Below are 27,873 nucleotides of genomic sequence, written 5' to 3'. Positions count from 1 at the left end.
CGGGGGGGGGTGGTGGCTACCATTCAACCCACCACCAGGAGGACAGCCCATAACAGGGAAGAGTGGGCCACTTCTCTAATCCAAGAAAATGCAGAGGAATATAAGCAGTCAAGTCTTTATCTGGCTTTGGTGGCAGGATAATGCTGGCTTCACAGAACTTGATTAGGCTGTCTGGTCTAAAAGTAGTAGAGATGTAAGTTTCATGCAAAAATGTTTCTTCATGACTACTCTGATCTTTTTTATCTTTTGTGCCCCTATTTGGTTTTGGGATTCATATTTGTCCTCACAAATCTGAATTCGATTAGGGAGGTTATATGTGACAAGACAGGATTAGTTGGTTATAGGGGACACTGCACTTTGCCAACATGCATGCTTCAGTTCAGTTCAGTTCAGTCACTCAGTCGTGTTCAACTCTTTGTGACCCCATGAATTGCAGCACGCCAGGCCTCCCTGTCCATCACCAACATGCATGCTTAGTCTGAGGTAAAAAATAATGGGGTGCCTGGCATCATATGAAGGCACTAAGACTTCAGGGAAAAATATCGAATTCTGGGATATGGGTATGGCTGTCCAGATTGGTGGGACTCCAGTGGTCCATGAGCTCTTCAAAATGCTGGGATTTTCAAAGGGGCAAAGGTAAATGAATGGTGAAAACGCAAGAAGCACCTGCCTCTGGATGGATGAACCCCGCCTCGGGCGCCCCCCGCACCTACCTCCGCAGTACAAAGGGAAAGATCTTCACTTTTAGGTCCAGGAAACCGGAGGCCTGCCTGGGAGCAAGGGGGTCCCGCGTTGCCAGGCGACCACAGGGCTCACCCGAGGTAGCCCACTGGGACTTGGTAGACGTGAGGGCTGCCATCTTGGCCAGTTGGTCTCCGCTGCATTACTTTTGTTCTTCTGACTAATTCGCAAAATAGGCCTACCAGTGTCTTTGAGCCCTGCCTCACAGGACTGTTGAAGATCACAGCACGGTACAAACAACTTATTTTAAAAGCATTCGTAGCCAGTGAATCCCCCTGGTGTCTCTGGGTTTTCCTTTTCCCCAGCTGACCTGGGTGTGAGAGGCAAGTCCGCAAACACTGGGGTCCCTGAGGAACCCTTACACCTTGTGGTCTGCCCAGTGGAGGCCTTTCCGGACGGTCCGAGAGGCGAGACTGAGGGGCTGGGGTCCCGGAGGCGCTGGCAAGGCTGGGGTTTCCTGGAAGGGCCTGGCAGTGGTCGCAGAGGCTCCAGCAGAGCCCAGTTACTGAGGTCTTGTCCGTGATTGCCTAGTGGCAGGCGGCCCAAGTGAGCGCGGGGTGGGCCAGGTGCTGTGCTGGTTGGGGGCACTGCAGAGGAGAGAGAACCAGCATTCTGTAGGGTATTTTGCGCTCCAGAGTGATTTTTATTTATTTACCTGACCTCATTGAATCCTTTCTGCAGTCCTCTGGGATGTACGGGTTATTATTATTATCCCCCAGTATGGGAATGATGGTGGTGCTGGAGGAGAGCTTCATGGCTGGCTTAAGGCCAACTGATGCCCTAAGAACAGCTTTACAGTGGTGCCCCCTTGGCTTTTCCACGGTTTAACATGGCATCTTAAGAATACTGAGCCTATCTATCCTATTAATATGTGTATTTCACCATTTACCTAGATTTCTTTCATGTTTTTTGTAATTTATTAGCTTATGGCATAAAGATCTTACACATATTTTGTAAGATTTGTATTTATTTCATGTTTTATGGTATTGTTGTTAATGCACTTTTAAAAAATTGTCAATCTTCACTAGTCCATTTATTTGTGTATATTAACAAACAATTTTTAAAATAGTGACTTTGTAAAACTCATTTATTCTGCTTCGTTTTTGTAGGATCTTTGGCATTTTCTTCTCCGCCCTCCCCCCCGCCCCACTCCCAGACTTTATTGAGCTATAATTGATACATAAATTTAAAGTGGTTTCCCTGGCAGCACAGTGGTAAAGAATCTGCCTGCCAATGCAAGAGACACAGGTTAGATCCCTGGGTTGGGAAGATCCCCTGGAGTAGGAAAAGGCAACCCACTCTAGTATCATTGCCTGGAAAATTCTATAGACAGAGGAGCCTGGCAGGCTACAGTCCATGGGTTCACAAAGAGTTGCACATGATTGAGTTGCACAAACAAAGAGTTGCACAAGTTTAAAGTGTACAGCGTGCTGATTTGAAACATATTACAATATGATTACCATCATTGTTAGCTAGCACCACCACTGCGTCACATAATTACTGTTTATTTTTTGTGGTGAGATTTAAGATCTACTCTCTTAGTACAGTACTGTTACCTGTGATCACAATGCAGTGCATTAGGCTCCCAGAACTTGTTCATCTTCTAACTGGAAGTTTGTACCCTCTGACCAACATCTTTCTGATCTCCCCACTCTCCTAGCCCCTAGTAACCTCAATTCTATACTCTATTTCTGTGAGTTGTGTTTTTTAGATTCCACATAAGTGATATAGTATTTGCCATTCTCTGTCTGAATTATTTCACTTAACGTAGTGCCCTCAAGGTCCATCCAAGTTGTCACAAATGGCAGGATTTCCTTCTTTCTCATGGCTGAATAATATCCTATTAGATATATTATACTGTTTATTAGGGCTTCCCTGGTGACTCAGTGGTAAAGAACTCACCTGTAAGCAGATTCCCTGGAGAAGGGAGTAGCAACCCACTGCAGTATTCTTGCCTGGGAAAATCCCATGGACAGAGGAGCCTGGTGGGCTATAGTCCATGGGGGTCACAATAGTGTCAGACATGACTTAGCTACTAAACAACAACAAAATTTTATATTAATATATGGAGGGCTTCTCAGGTGGCTCAGTGGTAAAGAATCTGCCTGCCCATGCAGGAGACACAGAAGTGGGTTTGATCCCTGGGCTGGGAAGATCCCCTAAAGGAGGAAATGAAAAACCCACTCCAGTATTCTTGCCTAGGAAATTCTATGGACAGAGGAGCCTGGTGGGCTACAGTCCATGGGTCATCAAGAGTCAGACATGACTGAGCAACTGAGCACATACACCCATTAATATATATATATCACACCTTCTCTATCCATTCATTCATAGAGGGACACTTAGGTTGTTTCCATATCTTGCCTATTGGGAATAATACTGCAAAAACATGGGAGTGCAGATAGCTCTTTGATATCCTGTTTTTATTTCCTTTGAATATGTACCCAGAAGTTGGATTGCTGGATCTATTGGTAGTTCTATTTTTGCTTGTTTGAGAAATCTAATAAACCAAGCTCATAGATACTGAGAACAGATTGGTGGTTCTCAGAGGTGAGAGTAGGGTGGGCAAAATGCATGAAGGTAGTCAAAAGGTGCAAACTTCCAGTTATATGTAAGTTCTTGGGATGTATTATACAGCATGGCAACCAAAAAAAAGTATATTCTGCCGCTACTGCATGTCTGTTACGTCCATTTAGACTAAAGTATGGTTGAAGTCCAATGTTTCTGATTTTCTGTCTAGATGGATGATCTGTTCATTGCTTGAATATTGAAGTCCCTTGCCACTATTTTATTGTTGTCTATTTCTCCCTTCAGACCTGTTAGCTTAACACATTTAGGTGCTTTGATGTTGGGTGCTTATACATTTATAATTGCTGTATTCTCTTGATGAATTGGGCTTCCCTGATAGCTCAGTTGGTAAAGAATCTGCCTGCAATGCAGGAGACCCTGGTTCTATTCCTACGTTGGGAAGATCCTCTGGAGAAGGGATGGGCCACCCACTCCAGTATTCTTGGGCTTCCCTTGTGGCTCAGCTGGTAAAGAATCTGCCTGCAATATGGGAGACCTGGGTTGGGACAATCCTCTGGAGAAGGGAAAGGCTACCCACTCCAGTATTCTGGGCCTGGAGAATTCCATGGACTATGTAATCCATGGGATTGCAAAGAGACACAACTGAGCAATTTTCACTCACTTGATGAATTGACCCCTTTATTATTATATAATGACCTTCTTTATCTATTATTGTTTTCAGCTTAAAGTCTGTTTTCTCCGATACAAGTAAAGCTGCCTTCACTGTCTTTTGTTCTCTACTTGCATGGACTATTTTTTCTCCACCCCTTTACTTTAAGCCTATGAGTGAACTTACAGCTGAAAGTGAGTATCTTGCAGGCAGCTTATAGTTGAATTTTTTTAATCCATCCAGTACATTTTGACTGAAGAATTCTATATGTTTACCTTTAGGGTAATTATTGATATGTAAGGACTTACTGATACCATCTTATTGATTGCTTTCTGGATGTTTTGCAGTTCCTTTTTTCCTTGCTGCCTCCCTTTGTGAATTGGTATTTTCTGTGGTGGTATGCTCTGATTTTCTTCTCTTTATCTTTTGTGAATCTACTGTAAGTTTTTGTGCTTTATGGTTACCTCAAGGCTTACATAAAACCTCTTGTAGATGTTATCAGTCTATTTTATACTGAGAGCAACTTAATTTCACTAACATGCAAAAACTCTACTCTTTTACTTCTCACCTATTTACACTTTTAATGTCAAATTTTACTGTTGGGACCCAGCGTGAGGAACTCCGCCCATGGCAAAGGTCATGAGGAAGGAAGCTTGGCATACGCAAAGGCGTGATCAAGCCTCAGGAAACCCCTGTTCCTGAGCATCTACCCCCAAAACCAGAGTACTTTACGGGGGGCTCTCCCCCATAACCATTTCTTCCGGAGAAGGAGTTAACTTGCAGCTCCAGTTAATAAAAATTCCTGGGTGTGACAAGAGTGTTTCACCTTATGAACTCTGAAGGTTCTCTGACCTGCCTGATCAGGCTCGTCCAGCCGCATGTGATTGTTTACAGCCTCCCAACTGTGAGAGGCACGGGATGTTTTAAAACTTTCTAAATACAGACTCTTTTGAGAAGTTAGAAGATCATTAGTATAGTATTAGTGGGTTGATTAGGAATTATATTGGTGAAGGGTTTTTTCATTTGTCGTGCCAATAATTACTGCTAATTCCCTGCCCTGGGTGTGACAAGGATGTCTCAGGTCAAACCTCTCTGCTGACAGACTAGCTCATGTGACAACCTCTCAACCATAAACAGCACAGAGAGTTTGGAGTATTAGCGTAGGGCTTTTTTCATTGATGAGTCAATGATTGCCATCAGGCCTCCATATCCTTAGGCACCTGGGACTGTATTAATCAATGTATTTGGAATATAGAATAGGAAATATGGTAGTTTTTTGATGTTAGCAATACTAGACTTTTTGAGTTAATGAATTTTCTCTTTTGTTATAGATCACTGTACTTTGTTATAAATCACTATGCTATGTAAAAATGTAACTTTATCACTATCTTAAGACAAAAAAGATCTTAAGGGGAACATTGGTGAAGGGTTTACATTTGTTGAGCCAATATTTGCTGCTAAATCTCCATATTCCTGCCCTTATAATGAATATAACTAGCATATAGGAGAAATAAGTATTAACCTTTAAGATTAATCATGTTAAACTTTAGGTTAAGTAAATTCCTTTCTTGATTGTAACTCACTACACCCTCACTCTATAGGAATGCAACTTTATTTGGAGGGTGGTGCCTGATTTAAGAAAAAAAAATCACCCCTGGAAAAATAAGTTTTCTGGTTAACTGACCGGTATCAGAAAGGGCCATAAAATGTCAGCAGGTCTCATGGCTAGAAGATGATGAAACTCATAAGACCTTTGTATAATTTTATATGAAGCACCTTGTTGTGACAAGGGTCAGGTCTGCTGACCCCCGCATGACTCTGTATTCATCCCTATGTATAACAAAAAGGTATATAAACAAACCTGAAAAATAAAGAAATCGGATCAGTTTCTGGAAAGACTGATTCCCCCGTGTCGTTTCTTTCTTGCTCCCCCCTTTCCTGGCTGAATTCCCATCTGAAATGTGGGTACTCACCAAGCCTGCTAATTCTGCCTGAGCTTCTGAGATTGGACTGGGGAGGCCTCAGTGCCTCCTCTCCTTCGGGAGAATGGAAAGATGCCTGTGGTCTACGTAGGTGGTGATTAGTATTCCACGTAAACCAGTTATTCAGCCTCTTTTCTCCATTAATTCTCCTACTACACTATCTGTTTCTAATCTCCCTCTATATCTGTAATTAAATAAGTTTTTTCCAGAACGCCGACTCTGTCCCCACCTTCGAATTACCCTGGATCCACCGGGGCTGGACCCCGGCATTTTACCTCTTTTGGTATTGTGTATTTATTAAGAAATTATAGTAACTGTGTAGTTATTTTTAATGTTCTTGTCATTTAACCTTTATGCTATAGTTAAGTGGCCAACACACTAGCATATTACAGTATGAGAGTTTTCTGAATTTGACTATTTATTCACTCTTTACCTATGTGTTCTATGTATTTGTATGTTTTCATATTACTGATAAGCATCTTTTCATTTCAACTTGAAGAACTCCTTCTAGCATTTCCCGTAAGGAAGGTCTGTGTTGTGTTAGTCGCTCAGTCGTGCCCGACTCTTTGCAACCCCATGGACTGCAATCCACCAGGTTCCTCTGTCCATGAGATTTTCCAGGCAAGGATACTGGAGTGGGTTGCCATTTCCTTCTCCAGGGGATCTTCCCAACCCAGGGATCGAACCCGGGTCTCCTGCACTGCAGGCAAATTCTTTACTGACTGAGCTACAAGGGAAGGAAAGTCTAGCGGTGAGAAACTCCCTCAGTTTTTGTTTGTCTGGTGAAGTCTTTCTTTTTTAAATGGTGTTTTGTAAACATTTCGTGTGATTATATTGTTTATTTATTGGGCTGCACTGGGTCTTCATTGCTGTGTTTGGGCGTTCTCTAGTTGCAGTCAGCAGGAGCTCCTCTTGGTTGAAGTGTGCAGGCTTCTCATTGCAGTGGTTTCTCTTGCTGTGGCATGTGGGCTCAGTAGTTATGGCCCACAGGCTTAGTTGCTCCACAGCATGAGAGATCTTCCTGGACCAGGGACTGAACCCATGTTCCCTGCATTGGCAGGTGGATTCTTAACCACTGGACCATCAGAGAAATCCCATCTGGTAAAGTCTTTTTTTTCCTTTTTGTTGTAAATTATGTTTTTACTTATTTTTTATTTTTTTATTGAAGGATAATTGCTTTACAGAATTTTGTTGTTTTCTGTCAAACCATCTGGTAAAGTTTTTGTTGTTGTTTAGTTGCTAAGTCATGTCCAACTCTTAGCGGCCCATGGACTGTAGCCTGCCAGGCTCCTCTGTCTGTGGGATTTTCTGGGCAAGAATACTGGAATGGAGTACCATTTTCTTCTCCAGAGGATCTTTCTGACCCAGGGATCAAACTCACATCTCCTGCATTGCAGACAGATTCTTTACTGCTGCACTACCAGGGAAGCCCAAAGTCTTTGTTTCTTCTTAATAAAGGACAACTTTGTCAGATAGAGACTTCTCAATATGTAATTGACATCTAATTCTTGAATATATCATCCAACTCTTTTCTGGCCTATAGAATTTCTGCTAAGAAATCTACTGCTAGCCTAATAGGAGCAGCTTTGTAGTTTACAGTCTTCTTTTTTCTTGCTGATTTTAGGATTCTGTCCTTGTCTTACATTTTTGGCAGTTTTATTATAATGTATCTTGGAGATCATTTCAGACTGAAGTAATAGGGTGATCTAATAGCTTTATGAACTTGAATACGCAAATTTCTCCCAGGTTGGGAAAGTTTTAGCCTTTGTTTCTTTCTTTATTTTTTTAATTTTTTAAAAATAATTTATTTATTTTAATTGGAGGCTAATTACTTTACAATATTATAGTGGTTTTTGCCATACATTCACGTGAATCAGCCATGGGTGTACATGTGTTTCCCATCCTGAACCCTTCTCCCATCTCCCTCCCCATCACATCCCTCGGGGTCATCCCAGCGCACTGGCCCTGAGCTCCCTGTCTCATGCATTGAACCTAGACTGGCGATCTATTTCACATATGATAATATACATGTTTCAGTGCTATTCTCTCAAATCATCCCACCCTCGCCTTCTCCCACAGAGTCCAAAAGTCTGTTCTTTACATCTGTGTCTCTTTTGCTGTCTTGTATATAGGGTCATCGTTACCATCTTTCTAAATTCCATATATATGCGTTAATATACTGTATTGGTGTTTTTCTTTCTGACTTACTTCACTCTGTATAATAGGCTCCAGTTTCATCCACCTCATTAGAACTGATTCAAATGCATTCTTTTTACTAGCTGAGTAATATTCCATTGTGTATATGTACCACAGCTTTCTTACCCATTCATCTGCCAATGGACATCTAGGTTGCTTCCATGTCCTGGCTATTGTAAACAGTGCTGTGATGAACATTGGGATACATAAGTCTCTTTCAATTCTGGTTTCCTCGGTGTATATGCCCAGCAGTGGGATTGCTGGGTCACATGGCAGTTCTATTTCCAGTTTTTTAAGGAACCTCCACACTGTTCTCCATAGTGGCTGTACCAGTTTGCATTCCCACCAACAGTGTAAGAGGGCTCCCTTTTCTCTGCACCCTCTCCAGCATTTATTGTTTGTAGACTTTTTGATAGCAGCCATTCTGACCAGCGTGAGATGGTACCTCATTGTGGTTTTGATTTGCATTTCTCTGATAATGAGTGATGTTGAGCATCTTTTCATGTGTTTGTTAGCCATCTGTATGTCTTCTTTGGAGAAATGTCTATTTAGTTCTTTGGTCCATTTTTTGATTGGGTCATTTATCTTTCTGGAATTGAGCTGCAGGAACTGCTTGTATATTTTTGAGATTAATTATTTGTCAGTTGCTTTATTTGCTATTATTTTCTCCCATTCAGAAGGCTGTCTTTTCACCTTGCTTATAGTTTCCTTCATTGTGCAAAAGCTTTTAAGTTTAATTAGGTCCCATTTGTTTATTTCAGACCTTGTTTCTTCAAATAGTTTTTCTGCCTCAGTCTCCCTCTCTTCTCCTTCTGGAACACCAACAATTCAGATTTTGTCTCTTTTGGTGGTGCTGTTGCACACACGTTTGTGATTAGCATATTTTCTTGAAGAAATAACCCCTTTATCATTATGTAATAGTCTTATTTATCCCTTGTAACATAGCCTGTTCTGAAGTCTACTTTATTTAATATTAACATAGCTACTCCAGCTTTATTTTGATTAGAGTTTGCTAGATGGTACACTTTTTTCAATTCTTTTACTTTTAAAGATCTATATTATTATATTTAGTATCTAACAATAATATAGATATTTAGAGATCTATATTACTACATTTAACTTTCTATTTGGAGATAGAACATAGTTTTGTCTTTCTTATAAACCATTTTGACAATCTCGTTTAGTAGGTGTGTCTAGACTGTTCATATTTAATGTAATTATTAACATTGTTGAACTTGGGTCCACTATTCTATTATTTTTTTTGTACCCTATTTTTTTACACTTCTATTTCATTTTTCTTGCCTTCTCTTCACTTATTTCTAATACTTTTAAATATTCCAAGTTAATTACCTGTTAGCTTTTGACTATATCTCTTCATAGTATTTTTCGGTGTTGGTCTCTGGGTTACAATATACAGACCTTAGAGTTAAAAAGCTAAGCAGAGTTAAAAGTTTGCAACTTCAAATAAAATGTTGAAGAAGCCTTACAACCTAAAAGAAGCCTTACAACCATATAGATCACTTTCCCTATAATTGTCTTATGTATTACATCTACATAATCTCTCTAATGATGTTACAATTTTTGCTTCCAACTGTCCTACATATCTTAAAGAACTTGTGAGGTGTAAAATAAGCTACTGTATTTATCCAAATGTTTACCATTTCTGTTGCCCTTTCTTCTGTTCTCTTGTTATTCCTGAAGTTCCGAATGTCCCTGTGGAATTTCACATTAGCCTGAAGAACTTGCATTAGCAGTTCTTTTAGGGCAGGTTTACTGGTGATAACATTTTCTCAGTTTTCTTTCATCTGAAAATATTTATATTTTGCTTTCATTTCTGAAGGATATTTTACTGCTGTAGAACCCTGGATTGACAGGACTTTTCACAGCACTTGCCAGATGTTTCTCCCACTGTCTGTTGACCTCTATGGTTTCTAACAAGAAATGTGCCAGCATCTGACTCATCCTTCCCCTCATTGTGATGTTATTTTTTTCTGATTGCTTTCAAGAATTTTTTCTTCCTCTTTGCTTTACAGCAGTTTGATGATGGTGTATTTGGGGTGGTTTTTCTTTAAGTTATTCTTTTTGGCATTTGCTGAGCTTCTTGAATCTGTAAATCTGTGTCTTTTGCCATACATACTTGAGAAGTGTTCAGTTAACTTTTTCTCTGTTTTTTCCTTTACCAATTTCTTTTCCTGGTACCCTAATGACATGAATGTTAGACCTTTTGATATTTCATATGCTACTGAGTTTCTGCTTTTTAGAAAAAAATTCTATTAATAAGATATAAAATTTTTATTGCACCTTCTTCAAGTTCATTGACTTTTTTTTTTTCCTGTCATCTGCATTCTGCTGTTAAGGCCATGCAGTGAAATTTTTATGTCAGATATTCTATTAATTCAGTGACCAGATATGGGAGGTGGTAGAGAAAGAATGAGGTGTCTAAAATAACGCCTAGGTTTTAGCTTGGGTAATGGGGTAGTTGTTGGTAGCTCTTACCAAGGAATAAGAACAATGAGGAAAATAATGCAATTGGAGATGTGAATTTAAGCTGCAAGTGGTGACGCAATAGACTTCTGTGGCTCCCTAGATACTGCATTTCTGGGTAGAGGTCAGGGTTAGTGATAAAGTTGGTGTGGCTTAAATCAGAGATTTTCAAATTATCGATTGCAATAGCTTATATCATGGCATCAATTTTATGGGTTATAACCAGCATTTTAAAAATGGACTGCAGTTTTAAAAGTCAGTAAATGATATAGAACAAAACTCGTGTTTTAGTATGTGTGTGCATACGCATGTGCATGTGTTAATTTGCTAGACTGGGATATGAATGCATTTCTAACTGTGATGTTTCCAGAAATGTTTGAAAACCATTAGTTTAAATCATAATGAGGTTTACAAGGCAGCATATGAATAAAAGACCTATGGTTGAACCTAATGGTTTCTAATAATCTAAGTCTCATGTTCTCAGATGAGTTTTAAAATATAGCCCTAAAGTTTTTATAATTATAATTTTTTTGGCCACACCGTGTGGCATGTGGGATCTTAGTTCCCCAATCATGGAACAAACCCATGCCCTCTGCAGTAGGACTGCAAATTCTTCACCACTGGACCTAAGCCCTAAATTTTTGTAATTCCTGTTTTTTACTATTGAATCATTTACAGCAAATATTTTCACTACAGTGAATCTACTTAGAGTGAGGGAAATTCCTTAGACTTTATTGGGTATTTACTTTCCCAATACTATAATCTTCTAGAATGTTTACAGAAAAGCTGACTGCCTGAAACTAATATCAGGGTAGCTTTGCAGGCTGGCACCTATTCTGAATAGTGATCTGGAAGGAACTTTGGGTTTGGAGGGAAAAGGTTGGGAACAGTTTGACCATAAAAACTATTTTCTCATGAGTTCCATTTTAATGTTGAAAAAATTCACAGTTTCTGTTTTTCCTTCGTATCCTCTTAGAAGGTCATTCTTTGTTTTGAGAAGGAGCGCTCTGCAGGGTTTCAGCGCTGCAGTCAAGGCCGCTGCCTCTCCTCTGAGGAAACTGGAGGACGAGGTGCTGTGCTCTGTCTTGACTACTTGAAAGAGCCCGTTACCATCGACTGTGGTCACGTCTCCTGCTCTCACCGCATCATTAAGGTCTGTGAATCTGCTCAGCAGCCATTATATTGTTCTCTCTGCAAGACAGCCTTTAAGAAAGAGAATATCTGCCACGTGTGGCAGATGGCCAGCATAGTGGAGAACATCTGGAGGATGAAAGCAGATGAGGAGAGACGACCCAGGGAGGACCGACCACTCGCGCAGAGAGAGGAGCAGCTGTGTGGGCAGCATTTGGAGAAGCTGCATTACTACTGCAAGGATGACCAGCGGATACTGTGTGTCACGTGTCGGGAGTCCCGGGAGCACAGGCACCAGGCTGCGGTTCTGCTGGAGAAGGCTGCGCAGCCTTATCAGGTAAGAAGCTTGCTGGACCCCAGCTCTGTTCTGAGAGCCAAAAAAGTTCTATTGTACCTTCAGGATAAGGTCCAAAATTTTTTTAATAAACACTTTACTGAGGTATAATTGACACATAAAAAGCTGTCCATATATTTACTGTATGCAGCTTAAGTTTGGGGATAAGTATATCACTACCATCAAGGCCAGAGACATATTCATCACCTCCCAAAGTTTCCTCCCACCCGATTTATTATTATTATTGTCTTACTGTGTGTGTGAGAGAGAGAACACTTAGTGTAAGATCTGTCCTGTTAGCAAATTTTAACTATACAACACAGTATTGTTATCTGTAAGCACTGTGATATAGAATAGATCTTCAGAACTTACTTATCTTGCATCACTGAAACTTTTCCCCTTTGACCATCGCCTCCCCGTTACACGCCCCTCCAGCTGCACCGCCGTTCTACTGCACCACCAGCTGCACTCAGCTGCACCACCATTCTACTCTGCTTCTGCGAGTTTTGGATTCCTCATACAAGTGAGATGATATGGTGTTTGTCTTTTGTGCCTGGCTTATTTCACTTTGCATAATATCCTCCAGGTCCTTCCGTGTGGTTGCAAATGGCAGGATTTTCTTCTTTTTTTAAGGCTGAGTAAGATTCCATTGTATGTGTATACCACAGTGTCTTTATCCATTCATCCCTTGGACATTAGGTTGTTTCCACAGCTTGGCTGTTGAGGATAATGCTGCAATAAACCTGGGAGTGCAGATGTCTCTTCGAGATCCTGATCTCAGTTCCTTTTGATAAATACCTAGAAATAGGACTGCTGGATCATATGGTAGTTCTATTTTTAGTTTTTTGAGAAGCATCTGTTGTGTTTTCCATGACTGTGCCACTTTCCATTCTCATTAATAGTGTACCAGGGTTTCCTTTTCTTCACATCTTCACCAATACTTGTTATCTTTCATTTTTTTAAAATAATAGCCATTCTAACAATTGTAAGGGGAAGGTTCAAATTCTGGAGCATGGTAAGTTGTTGGCAACATGTATTCTTCTAATCTGAATAATAAACTGGTTTGTTTTTATATCTTTCATAATAGCAAGTCTGTCCCACTGCCTTGATGTTTTAGTTTCTGAAACATCTGATCAAGCCTCAACCAGCAGTGTGGATGGAATACCAGTGCTCTTGATAGCTGTCTTGATACTTAGCTTCAAAGTGTGTGCTTCATCTGTATTATAAAAATATTTTTGAGAATATTGCATCTTATATGAATTTCCTTTCAGAATTTAATTTCAGGGAAAATATTATTTTTTCTGATATACTAGTATTTTTCCTCCTGTCTGATAAAGGATTACATGAATCACTATTTCCCTTTTGTCTTTGGTTAACAAAATCTTAAAATCAATTTAGTCATTCACTCAGTGATTTGGAGTGATATATATTTTCTTTCATTAGTTTGTGTTGCTTTTCTTTTTTATTTCTATGTTATCAGTTAATTTTAATATAAAGTATCCATATTTTTGGTGGAAAGAAACAGTGTAAATATAAAAACTACACTATAAGTCTTAGTAGTTGTAATGATAATAAATTTTATTTTATCTCACTTATTTTCTCCCAGTTTTATTGAGATATAATTGACATACAGTACAGTATAAGTTTAACATGCATTTTATCTCACTTCTGAGAAGCTACTCTAAGCTAACATAGCACTCACTTTGTTTCTTCTTCATTAACTAGGATGAAAACTATTCCAACCTAGTTATCTTAAAATACTACATATCTGATTTCACTCTGAAATCATTTTGCAGGTGTCTTTTCTTATTGAGGGCATTTTCATCTTCATCTTGAGATTATTCATGTTTTTTTCCCCACCCATAGGGTAAAATTCTAAACCATCTGAAGATTCTGAAGGGAGACAGGGACAGGATTCAGAATTTTCAGTCTACAGGAAAAGATGAGATTCAGGCCCTGCTGGTACAAGAAGTTTCGAGTGAATGTTCTGTGTACCTGTGCTGGGTGGGAGAGAGAGAGAGAGAACTGTGTGTGTGTTTGTGTGTGTGTGTATATATCTTGAGGGGAGGGGGGATAACGAGGGATGAGGATAAAGTGGATGTGATAGAAGGGATTCTAGTTCTGAACTTATCCTCAGACAAACATTCTGGTGTTTTCCAGCCTCTCAGGAGAAATCCTCTTTGTCTTTCTGCCTTTACTGTAGGCAAAATTCCAGAGCCACAACCAAAGCATAGCATCAGTGTTTGAGCAGGGCCATCAGTTCCTGAGAGAAAGGGAGCAGTACCTGTTGGAGTGGCTGGAGGAAATGGAGCAACAGCTCACTGAAGGGAGGAACAGCCATGTCTCCAAGGGCTCTGAGGAGGTCATCCGGCTGGAGACCCTGATTTTTTAGTTAGAGAAGAAGGCTCGGCAGCCAGCACTTGAACTTTTGCAGGTGAGGGATCAGTTAAATTGTACCTCTTGCGCCATTACCAGGAGATTTGGACCGGGAGTCAGGAGAGACAAGGTTTTGTTCTCATTTGTTGAGTTCTTGACAGGTTAATTAGCAAACCAATAGGTTGTAAGTCCCAAATCACAGTGGGCGGGAGACTGTGATATGCACAGATGTTACACTGAGATAGTAAGATCTGTCAGTCAATTCAGTTCAGTCTCTTAGTCGTGGTGACTCTTTGCAACCCCATGGACTGCAGCACACCAGGCTTCCCTGTCCATCACCAACTCCTGGAGCTTGTTCAAACTCACGTCCATTGAGTTGGTCATGCCATCCAATCATCTCCTCTGTCGTCCCCTTCTCCTGCCCTCATTCTTTCCCAGCTTCAGGGTCTTTTCCAATGAGTTGGTTCTTCACATCAGGTGCCCAGAGTATTAGAACTTCAGCTTCAGCATCAGTCCTTCCAATGAATATTCAGGACTGATTTCCTTTAGGATTAACTAGTTTGATCTCCTTGCAGTCCAAGGGACTCTCAAGAGTCTTCTTTAACATCACAGTTCAAAGCATCAATTCTTCGATGCTCTGCTTTCTTTATGGTCCAACTCTCATATCCATACATGTACATTTATAATTATAAGAAATAATTGAGTGTTAAATCTTATGGTCAGACTGGAAGCCACAGGAATTCTGGAAAAGGCTAGTCAGGGACGGTTTCATGGACGAAGCAGCTCTTAATGGTAGCCTTGGGGAAAATGTAAAGATTTGTGTTGGCAGGAAAGAGGAGTTGAACATTCCATTTGTGGAGGTGCATTGGTTAAAATGAAACACATGAATGTGATGATAAACTTAATGAGTGTGATAATTAAAAAGGTGGGTGTAGGTGCAGCGTGCCTGTCAGTCCTGTCCGACTCTTTGCGACCCCACGGACTGTAGCCCACAGGCTCCTCTGTCCATGGGATTTTCCAGGCAAAAATACTGGAGTGGGTTAGCCATTTCCTCCTCCAGGGGATCTTCCTGACCCAGGGATTGAACCTGAGTCTCCTGTGGCTCTTGCACTGACAGGAGGATTCTTTACCACTGAGCCACCTGGGAAGCCTGCAGGTGCTGAGGAAGAGCGTTTGGAAGATAGGAAGGTACATAGAGTGAAAGGGACTCCCTTTCTGGAGGAGTCAGCTTAAGTGAGGAAGAAGTTAAAGGGAAGATGCGCTAGGTAAGATGGAGCCAGCTGAGTAGAGGCCTTCAAAGGCATTCTGAGATTTCAGTCTTAATCTGATAGACAATAGAAGTCAACAGATCAAGCAAGTTTTCCTGGAGAGGATATTCTAGACTCAAATGGAGGAAAGGAAGGGGAAACGTGTCCCCATAAACTGATACCACAGTGGAGAATAGCACAGGTCCAAGCCCACCAGAAAATTCTCTGTTCAGTCCTATTGTGTACCCATTCCCAGCGAGCTCATCATAAGGAACGGCGTCAGCTCCTGGGAACCTTATTTCCATGACAGCGTGTCTTCTCTTCCTTTCTAGGACCCAAGTGACAGAACAAGCAGGTAAGTGCTGCTTGCCTTATATTTTTAACCACTCAGGTGTTCCTTTTTCTTTCTGTCACTGTAACTTATTGAAATTTGGCAAGGGCTGAAAGAGGTTATTTGGAAGAAGAGAGGTTCTTCTAGAAAGTGTAATATGAAAGGTATTCCATGGAATGTCCTAGAAAAATTATTGTCTTGGAACTTAGGATGGTAAGAGGATAGGGAGAGTTGAAATGGAGGAGATTGTGGCAGGGTATTTGAAAAAGTTTAAAATACACATTTGTTCCTAAGACCCAGTGTCCTTTCGTTCTTTTTATTCCTGTTTGGTTCCCAGCCGCCTCTCCTGGCTGCACTCCCTCACATTTTGTAGAGCACGTTTCTTCATCAGATTGCCCTCCATGCTTGTTAGTGATGGTTTCCTGCTCTCTGCTGGCTCATAAGAAGAAGACACTTATATGAGTCACAGGGATAACACTTTCTTTGGCAGTGGTTCTCAGCCAGTGTGTTAGGCATTAAACACTGACAGTTTTCAAAAACCATACCTGTAATGATATGCAGAAGCTTTGAACAGAGATAAAAGCCAAGTATTTTGAGAATACAGAGTTCATTCCAGAGACACCAGGACTGTTGGTATAATCTGAGCATTTACCATGGACCAGTTACCAGGTGGGGAAAGGAGATAGGCTGCCAGATTCTGGCTGGGGAGACCAGACAGAGACTGTCGGAGATGAGGGATTATATAAGAAATGAGGGTGATACAGAATGTGTAAGACTTCTTGCCCTAGAGTATGTTGTCTGATATCAGTAGTTATTCTAGTTTTCTTTTGATTAGTGTTTTCATACTATTAAACTTTTTATTCTTTAACTCTCAACCTATCTGGGCTGTTATTTTTATGTATCTCTTATAAGCAACATAAAATTTTGTTTTCTTTTAAAATAAATTCATCTGACACTTTTTAATTGGTATTTAATTGACACTATTTAATTTAGTATTTATAGCTCCTGGAAAACCACCACTTTCATTTATAATTTTAAAAGTATTTGCAATATTTGACAAATAATATCCTTACATTTTATTGTTTATATATGAATATGTTTTGTTTATATCTATTTTTGCCTTCTTTACTTGCCTTTCTCTTTTTTCTATTTTTAATATTTTATATTTTGGATGTATATATTCATGAGCCTTGTTTTTGTCATATGCTATAATTTCTAGTCCATAGTATTTTTTATTGTTTTCTAGATATTTTAAAATTTTAAATTTCATTTGCTATTTAATATAAGATTTATTTATAAAAGAGGACATCTGTCAATGGTGCTGTGTTTTCTTTTTTCCTAATAGCTTTGTGTTTCATAGTTTTTATATTTTGTGATCAGACAAGTGTGTTGCCATTTCTACTTTTTGGACTTTATCAAGGCTTTCTGTATTGTGTGTTTTAAATTTTTGGACAGTTCTATGCACTTGAAAATAAGGTACATTCTTTGTGTTCTTGGAATAGGATTGATATATCTCCATGAGGTTTTCCTTAGTAATTTTGTTATTTAAGTTATCTTGTTTTGATACTTAAGAGGGCCCGGATAGCTCAGTTGGTAGGTCAAACATCAGACTTTTAATCTTTTTAAGTCCCTGGTCAGGTATAGCTCTAGGATTTTAGGTTTCCCCGGTGGCTCAGTGGTAAAAAAAAGTCTGCAGGTTGATCCCTGGGTTGGGAAGATGCCCTGGAAAAGGGAATGGCAACCCACTCCAGTATTCTTGCCTGGAGAATCCCATGGACAGAGGAGCCTGGCAGGTTGCGGTCCATGGGGTCTCAATAGTCAGACACAACTTAGCAACTAAACCACCATAAATGACATGTTGGTGGATAGAGAATCCTTGGATCATGGCCTTTTCTTCAGATCTCTATATTCTTCTCTCTGACTCTGATGTCGAAACCAGCCACTTGGAAAAGCAGCTTTTACTATCTGCCTCTTTGGTCCATTATTGGTATTTGTTCGCATGCGTATACTCTGATGGTGGGAAACCATGCCTTTCTCTCAGGAGTGCTTACTGTGACTTCATTATCTCTAGATACCCCCAGAAGAAGTTCTGGATTGAAAAGCCTATCAATCCTGCAATCAGAAAATGGACGGAAGAATTTTCAGATAAACTTCTTTCTTTAGAGGAAGGACTCAGAGGATTCCATGGTAAAGGAGGGAGTTCTGAGCCTAGAAAAACCTCCTTTCTTTCTCTGTAATGTATTTTTAAGTTTTGATCGTGGCTGCACCTTCTCAGAGTTCCTGCATGTCATTCATACCAGGCAGGGACACTGGGGAGGAAATCTAAGTCCAAACCATGGAGGCTTCCATGTGATAGTCTAAGACTGTTCCATAATGTAGAATCATAGTTAATAGTTCTGAGTTTGTAGAAATATATTTCATATCTAACAATGAGGTAAAAGAAGATTGGGAGGCTATGGAAAACAGTATGGCATTTCCACAAAATTTTAAACACATAATTACCATATGATCTAGCATTCCCACTTCCCAAAGAATTAAAAGCAGGCCCTCAAAGAGATATGTGCACTCTCATGTTCATAGCAACATTATTCACAATGGACAGAAGTAGAAGCAACCCAAATGTTCATCACTGGATGAATGCAGAAATGAAATGTGGCATAGGCAGACAATTGAATACTATCCAGCCTAAAAATGGCAACCCACCCCAGTATTCTTGCCTGGAGAATCCCAGAGACAGAGGAGCCTAGTGGGCTGCCATCTATGGGGTCGCACAGAGTCGGACATGACTGAAGTGACTTGGCAGCAGCAGCAGCAGCAGCCTAAAAAAGGAAGGAAACTGTGACACATACTCTTAACATGGATGAACCTCAAGGACAAAATGCTAAGTGAAATGAGCCAGTCACAAAGACACAAGTACTATGTGATTCCATGTATATGAGGTCTCTAAGGTAGTCAAATCCATAGGAACAGAAAGTGGATTAGCGGTTGCCAGGTTAGAGAGGAGGGGGAAATGAGGAGCTGCTGTTTAACGAGTATAGAGTTTAAGTTTTAAAAAATGCAAAAGTTCTGGAAACTGGTTGCACAACAATTTAGATATATTTAACATTAATGAACTATACACTTAAAAATGGTAAAGACAGTAAATGTTATGTGTTTTAACCACAATTGAAATAAAATTAAAGAGTGAGAGAATGACTCTAAAGAGGTTTCTTTGAGAGTGGAGAGAAATAGTGTGGTTTAGGACTAAAACTTTAGGATTTAGTTTAAAAACAGGGTTCAGCACATGTTGCCATGGATATTCACATGAACCTGTTTAGACTGGACAGCTGTGGGTGTCTCCTGAATTAATTCCTCTGTTTTACTTGAACTTTCATGATCCCCTGTTCATTGCTGAAGTTATATGAGATACCATAAGAGAATCTGACCGAGAAGCTGTGGTGCCAGAGCTGCTTCCTGTCAAGAATTCCCTGGTGGTCCAGTGGGTAGACTCTGTGCTTTCACTGCCGTCGACCTGGGTTCAATCCCTGGTCTTCCCGAAAGCCAAGCAGTATGGCTAAAGAAAAAAAAAAACAAGAATTGCTCACTGTCCTTTTGTTCTTTTACTCTAGGAAAATTGATGAGGGGTCTGGAATATAAGACAAGTGAGTATCTGGAGAGGCTGGATAGTGGCTGAAGTTTGCAAATTACCATTTGGTCAGCCCATTTGTTTTAAAGAGGAAGGTCTTCATGTGACTAATGTATCCAAATTCTTTATCCTGAGTTCAGAACCATAAATATTTCCCAGATTTGCTCAGCTGTAGTGATCCCAGTTCTTATCTTTTTTTCCTCTCCAGTCTCATCGCACTGCCTGAGGCCTTGAATTATCTGTGTTTATACTTTCTAGATTGCTAGAAACTTTCTAGTTGCTAACAGTCTGAACACAAGGTCAAAAGCAGTCTTTGTCCTGGTCCCCTGAGGAGTCTCCCACCATTGTCATGAAGGCCCCAGAACCTACGGGACAAATCTCATTTGTATCTTTTGTGAGGCCACACCTTTGTCTCCTTGTCCCCACAGTGAGGATCATCCTGAATTCCCAGCCAGCCAGTGGCCACCTCGCAGTGTCTCCAAATGGGAAGAGTATGATGTTCACTGGCTTGTGGATGAACAAATGCCAGCGTGGTCAGCGATTGGATCTGGAGCCCGGGGTGCTGGGCAGTAAGTGCTTCACATGGGGCAGAGTGTACTGGGAAGTGAAAGTGGACAGGATCTGGTGGGAAGCGGAGGAGGAAGAAGACGCAAGGAGACACAGGGCTGGAAGCAGAGGCGTGTTTGGCAGTAACGATCTTGGTGGATTTACAGGCATCACTGATGGGTATCATTCTCCTGGATAAAGAGAGGAGAATGGGGAGCTGGAGGAGGAATGGTCTCAGGAAAATGGAATATGGCCAAAATTCTGCCTGGTGGGGGTGGCAAGACAGTCAGTGGTGAGAAGGGGATTTCTCAGCTTCACCCCGAGGAGGGGGCTGGACTCTGCAGCTGTCCTCAGCTGGGGTGTCTATATGCAGCAGCCCGGGGCCCTTCCAGATCCTGTCCCACTGTCCCCGGCAGATTGGAGTTGCTCTGGATCATGATGGTGGGAAGGTAAGCTTTACCAGTGCCAGAACTCAAGAGTCCATCTATGAATTCTCATCTGCCTTCACTGGGAGAATTTTCCCTTTCCTGTGGCTTAACTGCATGAGATCCAGACTTATGCTGAGACCCTGAGAGAAGACCTCCTGGCACAGCCCCAGGTTTTGTCATTTCCCCTTTGTTCCTTTTCATCGTTCCCAGGTCTCTGCCTCAGCTGGATGGTCCTGCTGGGTTTCTGATTGCTCTCAGATGTCTGGAGCCTTATGGTAGTCATGACTCTCTTGTCCTCGCTGCTTTCTCTCTGAAATGGGGACGGTAATAGTTGATCTTCTTTCTCTAAGGGGAATGGTTGGAATGTCTTTAATGTACTTATTAAAATGTGTTAACTAATTTATCTCTCCTGTTGCCTTTGATTTGGTTCTTCACCCTCCACTGAGACAAATGTATGAGAACGAGTGACTGTATTACAGAATCTTGGCTTCTGCAACAAATAGCAACTGATGACAACATCCATATTGGTTTCAGAAGCACCTTTTCTGTCCCATAATTTTTCCTGCCATCCTTCTAAGCAGTTGTTGTTGTTCCGTTGCTCAGTCATGTCCAACACTTTGCAACTCCATGGACTGCGGCACGCCAGGCCTCCCTGTCCTTCACCATGTCCTGGAGTTTGCTCAAACTCATATCTGTTGAGTCAATGATGCCATCCAACCATCTCCTCCTCTGTCACCCATTTCTCCTTCTGCCCTCAATCTTTCGCAGCATCAGGGTCTTTTCCAAATCTTCTAAGCAGCTGAGGAAACAGTAAATATTTGGCAGTTCATATCTGTTTAACCTTTGATACACTATGAGATTTGAGATATCTAGTGTAAGAATTCCTTTATTTATCTGCCATGTTCTGATCATTTTTGCAGTGGGAAGGTGAGAGGGAAAACCATATAAGGTTCAGGTGTATATGAGTTTTTGGAAGTCACTTGCTTCTGAAGTCATGTCTAATGTCGGCTGTGTTTTGAGATGGTAGAAATAGATATGTAGCTTAATGTTAAATTAGTAATCTTACATATAAGTAGTAGAAAACAAATTGCCTAATTTTAGAAAAAGGAATATTAACTTTTAAAAAAGGGAAATTAATTAAACATCACGAGCATGTGGAATGCAAAGAGGGAGGGGTGTGCCTGTCTGCATGCAAATTCTGGAGGCACGTCCACGTGACCCCCAGAGAGGTGGGAGCTGCAGTGAGATAGGGAGGAGGTGGAGTCAGCAGGGCTTGAGAGGATTGTTGAATTGTCGGGATATAAACAGAAGACATCATGCATGAGTCCAAGCTATTGGAGAGTGGATATAGTTTGGGGGGGAACAGAAGAGGAAGATGTAAGAACACTTACTTATGGAGCCAGAGGCGTGTTTGGCAGTAGCTATCTTGGTGGATTCCTAGACTCAACTGATAGGTGAAGTTTTCCTGGATACAGAGGTGAGAATGAAGAGTTGAGGAAGGAATGGGCTCAGGAAATTAGTGGACAGAACAGGCCCTAGTTCTTCATGTAACTAACCCCTAAATCAAAATCTGCCATAAGCACACCAGAATAGGATGCCTGCCTGTGCCCAGCAACAAAAAAGGAAAGTGTGTCTTCAGCTTCTGTAATAAGACATGGTCTCATCAAGACTCGTGTAGTTCAGCATTCTCAAGACATGGGAGCACATGCTAGTTGCCAAAGAACTTCCCATACTTAAACTCCTGGGTTCAAAATGTGGGGAAATTTGCTCTGATAGCTCAGTTGTTTAAAAATGTTTCGCTAGAAGGCAAAAGAGCCACAGATGTAAAGAACAGAATTTTGGACTCTGTGGGAGAAGGCAAGGGTGGGATAATTTGAGAGAATAGCATTGAAACATGTATATTATCATATGTGAAATAGATCACCAGTCCAGGTTTGATGCATGAGGCAGGGTGCTCAGGGCTGGTGCACTGGGATGACCCTGAGAGATGGGATGGGGAGGGAGGTGGGAGGGAGGGTCTGGATGGGGAACACATGTACACCCATGGCTGATTCATGTCAATGTATGGCAAAAACTATCACAATATTGTAAAGTAATTAGCCTCTAATTAAAAGAAAGAAAAGGAAAAAAAGCAATTTTTTTCTGATTATAAACTGAATATAAATTCACTATAAAAATGAAGAGGTGTTTTTTTTTTAATCCCATAGTCTTTTTGTCAACAGAACATTTTCTCTATTAACATTTTGGTATATTACTAACCTTTTCTGATGTAAAAATTTGCATATTTCTTATTTTACAAAACTGAAATTGCATTATATGTACTCTCATAGTGTACACTTTTAATGTCATATCTGATCATCTGCCCATGTCATTAAATATTTCTGAAGATTAAAAAAAATGTTTTGCTGAAGGACTTCTCTGGTGGTACAGTGGATAAGAATCCCCTTGTATTCAGGTTCAACCCAGGGACATAGATTCAACCCTGGTTGGGGAGGATTCCAAGTACCTCAGAGCAGCTGATCCCATGTGCTGTAACTACTGAAGCCCCTGGGCCCAGACTCTGTGCTCTGCAACAAGGGAGGCCATGGCAGTGAGAAGCCTGTGCGCTGCAGCTAGAAAGGAGCCACCCCCCTGCCCCCGCCCCTGCTCTCTGCAAGCAGAGAAACGCCATGCGCAGAGACAAAGACCCAGTGCAATCAAAGATAAAAATTAATAATTAAAAACCAATGACAAAATCTTTCTCACTAAGGAGAGACAGCTTTCCCAGACTACAGCCCAGACAGAAGCAAGCCTCTGATATGCAAACTAACCAACCCAGACCTCCACCGCGCCCACCCTCCCTTACCCCTCAACCACCCTCCCCCCCGCCCCCCTCCCCCATCTGGCCTTTGTACCCTAAGAGGCAATATTCCTCTGCCTTAATGATCCCAGGGCCAGGTACCAGACAACCAAAGACCACTACTATAACCCAAAGCCTGGTGATACTTGTTCATACCAGCCAATCCTAATCTGTTTTCCCTACCCTACACCTTGACTTTCCCAAGATGACCTATGAAAAGTCTAGTTTTTATTTTCCTTTCATCTTTGCCGAGCTGACAGATTTTAATTTTTCTTTCCATTTTCCCTTTCACATTCCCATTTTTCCCATTTATTAATAATTTATTTGGTATTTACATTTCTTCTTTTTCAAATTGTTTTCTGCTGCTGCTAAGTCACTTCAGTCGTGTCTGACTCTGTGCGACCCTATAGACGGCAGCCCGCCAGGCTCCTCCATCCATGGGATTTTCCAGGCAAGAGTACTGGAGTGGGTGCCATTGCCTTCTCCGCCAAATTGTTTTCTACCGTCTTTATTTTCCAATCTCAATGTAGCAATTTTAAAATATTGAATTTAAGGAAGAAAAATCAGCCTCCTGACCCCAGGGAACAGGTGTGACACTCACAGCTAGACCTGAGTTACTTGAAGCTGGCCCAGTGCTCACAGCTAGGTCATGCTGTTCTCTTTGGAATAAATCATTTATAAAATAGAAACATCAAATAAGGATACACTGAAATCATAATAAAATGAAACAAAATAAGACAAGACTATACATAATTTCATTTAAGCACAGAGAAACAGGGCGCTGTGCAGTTCAGAAAGTACTGAACATCTCCCTATCCTGGGTAACAGGACTGATGGTTGCAAATGCTCCTTTATCCTTGCTCTAGTCTGCCCTCCTTATAGATGTGATTGATTGGACACCCAATCATGTAATTGACTATGCTTCCTGGCAATACTCAGTTTGAAGTAAACCCCTCTTTTCTCCAACCAAAGCCCATATCCCACAATAATACATTCTTTCTTATCCCCTCACTCTAAGATGCACTGTGGTTCCCCACAGTATACATTCTCCCTTGCTGTATCAAGTAGTAAACACAATGTGTTCAACTAGGTGTGTTCCTGGTGGTCTTTAAGTGAAAAATATAAACACATGCTAATATTTTGTCTATCAGATGTCTTCAGTTCAGTTGCTCAGTCGTGTCCCACTCTTTGCGACAACATGAATCACAGCACACCAGGCCTCCCTGTCCATCACCAACTCCTGAAGTTCACTCAGACTCATGTTGATCAAGTCCATGATGCCATCCAGCCATCTCATCCTCTGTCGTCCCCTTCTCCTCCTGCCCCCAATCCCTCCCAGCATCAGGGTCTTTTCAGATGAGTCTACTCTTCGCATGAGGTGGCCAAAGTATTGGAGTTTCAGCTTCAGCATCAGTCCTTCCAATGAACACTCAAGACTGATCTCCTTTAGAATGGACTGGTTAGATCTCCTTGCAGTCCAAGGGACTCTCAAGAGTCTTCACCAACACCACAGTTCCAAAGCATCAATTCTTCAGTGCTAAGCTTTATTCACAGTCCAACTCTCACATCCATACATGACCACTGGAAAAACCATAGCCTTGACTAGACGGACCTTTGTTGGCAAAGTAATGTCTCTGCTTTTCAATATGCTATCTAGGTTGGTCATAACTTTCCTTCCAAGGAGTAAGCGTCTTTTAATTTCATGGCTGCAGTCACCATCTGCAGTGGTTTTGGAGCCCCAAAAAATAAAGTCTGACACTGTTTCCCCATCTAATTCCCATGAAGTGATGGGACCAGATGCCATGATCTTCATTTTCTGAATGTTGAGCTTTAAGCCAACTTTTTCACTCTTCTCTTTCACTTTCATCAAGAGGCTTTTTAGTTCCTCTTCACTTTCTGCCATAAGGGTGGTATCATCTGCATATCTGAGGTTATTTTTCTCCTAGCAATCTTTATTCCAGCTTGTACTTCCTCCAGCCCATCATTTCTCATGATGTACTCAGATTTTTTAGGTGTCTTTAAATTTGATTATGGACACATGTTTGCATGCTTGTGAGTTTGTGGTTGCCATAGAAAAGTTTTATTTCTTCTTTGTGTTTTTTTCTTAAGTCTTTGAGTCATGCTTAGAAAATTCTTCATTCAACAATTGTGAAAATTTTATGTATATTTTCATTTAGATAGAGATAATGAGGAGAGTGGGGTCCAAGGGTAAAAGGAAACAAAAACTGAAACTGGGGGCAAGTATCACTTTACACACACTATGGGGAGGAATAATAGGTAAAGAATTCAAAGGTGGTGGGAATTCTAAGGTTTTTATCTTCTGTTTTGTATTTTTATAATTATGTAGGACCAACAGGGTATTTTATAATGGGATATTCAATAAATACTTTCTTGTGGCTAAGTGAAGATGTAAGTGCTTGCTTATGTTTACCAGATAAACAGAAATGACATCAAGAGTCTCAATGTAATATAGATAAGAAATAGCTCCAAAGATGAGTGTTTTTGAAAACTAATGACCTTGAGGTGATAAATTATGTTTAGATTAATAATGTTAAAGAAAGTGAAAGTGGGTATGACTCTTTGCAACCCATGGACTATAGCCCACCAGACTCCTCTGTCCATGGAATTTTCCAGGCAAGATTACTGGAGTGGGTGGATAGCCATTCCCTTCTCCTGGGGATCTAGGGATCAAACCTGGGTCTCCTGCACTGGAGGCAGATTAAATTTTCTTGGGCCTGCTGTATTTTATAATGTCTAAGACCCACATAACCAAATGTATGAAGATAATTTCAATGTACTTCAATCTGTGAGTCATACAGAATCTTGGGAGAATGAAAACTAAACCACTTAGATATGCTCTGTCAAATACAGTAGCTACTGGCCACATAGGCTATTTAAATTTAAATTTAATTAAATAAAAATTCAACTGCTCAGTGATGTTAGCCACATTTCAAGTGCTCAGTAGCCACATAGAGCTAGCACCTACCACATGAAAAGTGCAGACCCAGAACTCTGAGTAGCACTATTACTGATGATATTAGTGGGCCTCAAGTAAGGTACATTAGGCCCATTCAAAACCAAATGGCCAATACTATTTCTCACACAGGTTACATCAGATTTATTTCTGGGATATGGATAAATATTAAGCTGGTACCAACAAATCCAAAATGGGTCAGGAAGAAATTTCTCTCTTGTGCCTTCAGGCACAGACTATTCCCATTCCACAGGGGAAACACCTGTCTCCCAACTCCTTCCTAGATGGAGACACTCTGGCATCAAATTTCTAGGGGTAAGTTCACTTTTAGAAGAGCCAAGAGGCAGAGCCTTAATAAGTAAAGGTTGGGAAGCACAGAGTCCAGCTCAGGAAGAGGGAGTCTAGAAGTGAAGAGGAGGCAGAGAGGTGGGTGCTAGCTTGCAGTCTCCCTGCTTTACTCAGAACAGTAGTTCTCAAACTGTGGTCTGTGGAACCCTTGAAGTCTCTGAGACCCTACTATGGGATCCATGAGGTTAAAACTATTTTCATGACATTACCAAAAATGTATTAACCTTTTTCTTTTAAATATGTATTTCTTATTTTGGCTGCACTGGGTCTTCACTGAGGCATGAGGGATTTCTCTAGTTGCAGAGCATGGGCTTTAGGCTCAGCAGTTGCAACTTGAAGGCTTAGTTGTCCTTTGACACATGGGCTCTCGGTTCCCCCGCAGGGATCAAACCCTTGTCCCCTGCATTGGAGGGCCATTTCATAACCACTGTTCCACCAGGGAAGCCCCTACCTTTTTCACTGTGTTGACATTTACACTGAGGTAAAACTTAGCAGAAATGAGCCTATTTCAACAAACAGCAATAGCAGTTATGAATTCTTCACCACAATTTAATTGCAGAATAATAAAGCAAGTTTCACTGAAAAATATCCAGGTCGTAGTATTAAAAATTATTGTTTCTACAGTCATCATTCTTGAGTCCACATTTTAGACTCTCTGATAGGATGAAATGGGAAGTACACATAAAATACTTCTGTTCCATTTTAAAGTACTATGTCCCAAGGAAAATAATTTTTCTGAGCTGACTTAGCTTCTTTTTTTATGGAAGACTATTTCATTTTAAGAATGAATAACAGGAAAACATGATTTCTTAGATTTCGTTATTTGGCATAATGAACATGAGTTTCTCCCTTCCAGGAAATCAACTTACAGTATTATTGCCAATGATAAAATGCAAGTTCTCATTAGAAAATTAATCTTGACAGCTTCCCAGTACTGACAAACTTTTCTAGTGTAAGCTGTGGTGACATTAACAAATGTGATTGTTTGCCAATCTTAAACGTCAACACACTAAAATCTATAAAACTTGGTAAAGCAATGCATTACTGTAAAAAAAAATGCATTGATACAATATTCATTCAATGTACAAAACAGACCTATGGACTCTTATGCAA

At 40.7% G+C, this 27,873-nt stretch overlaps 1 pseudogene; it reads left to right on the top strand.

Annotated features, from left to right (window-relative positions):
- Positions 1–562: 562 nt before the first annotated feature.
- Positions 563–20,743, top strand: LOC138097954 (tripartite motif-containing protein 26-like; annotated as a pseudogene).
- Positions 20,744–27,873: the final 7,130 nt, after the last annotated feature.

This window comes from Capricornis sumatraensis, chromosome 22, assembly GCF_032405125.1.
Source record: "Capricornis sumatraensis isolate serow.1 chromosome 22, serow.2, whole genome shotgun sequence".
In the NCBI taxonomy this organism is placed as follows: Eukaryota; Metazoa; Chordata; class Mammalia; order Artiodactyla; family Bovidae; genus Capricornis; species Capricornis sumatraensis.
This window is presented reverse-complemented; position numbering and strand designations above follow the sequence as displayed.